The 2,500-nt window shown below is 30.0% G+C and overlaps 1 pseudogene; it reads right to left on the reverse strand.

Moving 5' to 3' along the window:
- The window catches only part of LOC137632194 (nephrin-like), a 51,168-nt pseudogene that overhangs the window by 13,661 nt on the left and 35,007 nt on the right, over positions 1 to 2,500 (reverse strand).

Raw genomic sequence — 2,500 nt, forward strand, 5'->3', positions numbered from 1 at the left:
CGTTGGAACAGTCACCCAAATCGGGCCGTCTGGAAAGAGGCGTGGGGGAGTAATCAAACAAATATGGCAGTTACATCTATCATCTTAAATAGAAATTAAAAAGAGGCCACGTTATTCTATAATAATGATAATAATCTATCTATTTGCCAAGAAACTTCCCCCAAATTTGAGGGGTAGCCCACATCGAACAAATCAACAAAAGGTGACCCTTCCTCTCTTCGCTCCTCCCAGCATGACAAGGGATTCAGCCGAGTATTTTATTTTATATTTTTGTGAGACATAATAATAATAATAATAATAATAATAATAATAATAATGATAATAATAATAATAATAATGATAATAATAATAATAATGATTATTTCAGCAAAAGCCATATACAGAGTTACAATAGGGGTACAGCGATGTTACACTATGATAGTAAAACCTACAATAATAATACAAATTCTCTAATATCGCAAGAGGGTCTGCTCCTCTCTTTTATTCTTCTCCTGTACTTCTCTTTCTCCCATTTCCCTTAATCTTTCCCATCCCGAGTACCTGCCTTTGAACTATAAACTGGATTGTATCCAGTGGTACTCTTCCTTTCCCCATATTCCCCACTTCCCTATTCTTATTATTATTATTATTATTAGTATTATTATTATTATTATTATTATTATTATTATTATTATTTTATTATTATTATTATTATTATTATTTTTATTATTATTATTATTATTATTTTTTTTTTTTTTATTATTATGACATCATCGAATTAGATGGTATGATAAGGTGAAGGATGATCAGGAGAGAAGATGTTTAGCAGAAGAGAATGTACCTTTGATAGGGGGCTAAGGTGGATCATGGGAATATCACTGCTTGGAAGATTGGAAAACGATGAAATAAGAAGAATGGTAGGCGCAGTAAAGATTACAGAGGTCATAAGAGTGTCACGACTGAGATGGTATGGGGCACGTGTTGAGAATGGATGAGGGGGGGAGGGAGTGAGGAGGGTTTAGGAGGAATATGATAAGAAGGAAGATCGAGAGGGAGGTAGAGAATTAGATGAAGAGATAAGGTGAAGGATGATATTAAGGGAAGAGGTTTGGTGGCAGAGGATGCTTTTGATAGAAGGTATCAGAGAATACGCATCAAGCAACCGACCCCTTAATGTAGAGATAACGATGAGAAAAGAAATTCAGGTTTACTTAAATGCGAAGACCATTTTGTTATTGTATCATTAACCAAATATTTTTTTAGGTATGCGTAAATGCAAAGAAAGTGTTTTGCATTGTTTCTATTATTAAAACAATTCTTTTTAGCATACTAAGATATGAAAGAAGTCAGTTATTTTATTATGATTTTCTTCATTAACTACATATTTTTATAGCAATGAATTATTAAAAAAAAACTTCGATGAGAAAAAGCTTTAAATATTCATATGATTAAATGTATTCAATGGATGAATAATCTTTATACAATCATTTTAAATATTTATTTTATAAATATTCGATATCTTTGTGCATTAAGAAATACGAAGAAATAAAAAAGAAAAATACACAATACAATATACCTTTTAACATATATAAAAAAAGATAGTCTTCAACTTATGAATTATATTTCCCATCTTTTTAAAAATATAATGAAAAATTAGATCAATTAGTCTCTTATCGTTTGTAATATAATCATAAAAATTAACTGTCAAAATTGAAAAAAAAATATAATAAACCTATTAATTTATTAACAAAAAAGATTGACTTCAACAAGAATATAGTTAAAACTAGATCAATTAGTTAGTCTTGTGTCATTGGGAATTTAATTATAAAAATTAATTGACAAAATATATAAAAAAAAAAACACAGTGCAAATTACATCATTTAGATAGTCACTTGGCACTTGGAATATAATCATAAAAATTATCTGTCAAAATATTTATAAAAAAAAAATGTGTATACTTACGTAAGACATTAAGAGTGACGTTCGTCGTTACGGTCGTTAGAAGACCGTTATTGGCATCACATGTGAAGACCCGACCGTTATCTTCAATCAGAGCTCTTACCTCAAGAACTGACCTTGAAATGGATAAAAAAAGATTATCTTTTTTTTATGTGCTTCGAGGATTTTTTGTTTTTATATGATGTAGTGAAGAATACAATTAAGATGGTAAGAAAACTATAAAAAAAATTCATGGAGAGAGAGAGAGAGAGGAGAGAGAGAGAGAGAGAGAGAGAGAGAGAGAGAGAGAGAGAGAGGAGAGAGAGAGAGAGAGAGAATAGTTATATATTTTAATCAACAAAAAGTATCTATCAATATCTATCTATCTATCTATCTATCTATCTATCTATCTATCTATCTATCTATCTATCTATCGAGAGAGAGAGAGAGAGAGAGAGAGAGAGAGAGAGAGAGAGAGAGAATAGTTATATATTTTAATCAACAAAAAGTATCTATCAATATCTATCTATCTATCTATCTATCTATCTATCTATCTATCTATCGAGAGAGAGAGAGAGAGAGA

Source organism: Palaemon carinicauda, chromosome 3 (assembly GCF_036898095.1).
Source record: "Palaemon carinicauda isolate YSFRI2023 chromosome 3, ASM3689809v2, whole genome shotgun sequence".
In the NCBI taxonomy this organism is placed as follows: Eukaryota; Metazoa; Arthropoda; class Malacostraca; order Decapoda; family Palaemonidae; genus Palaemon; species Palaemon carinicauda.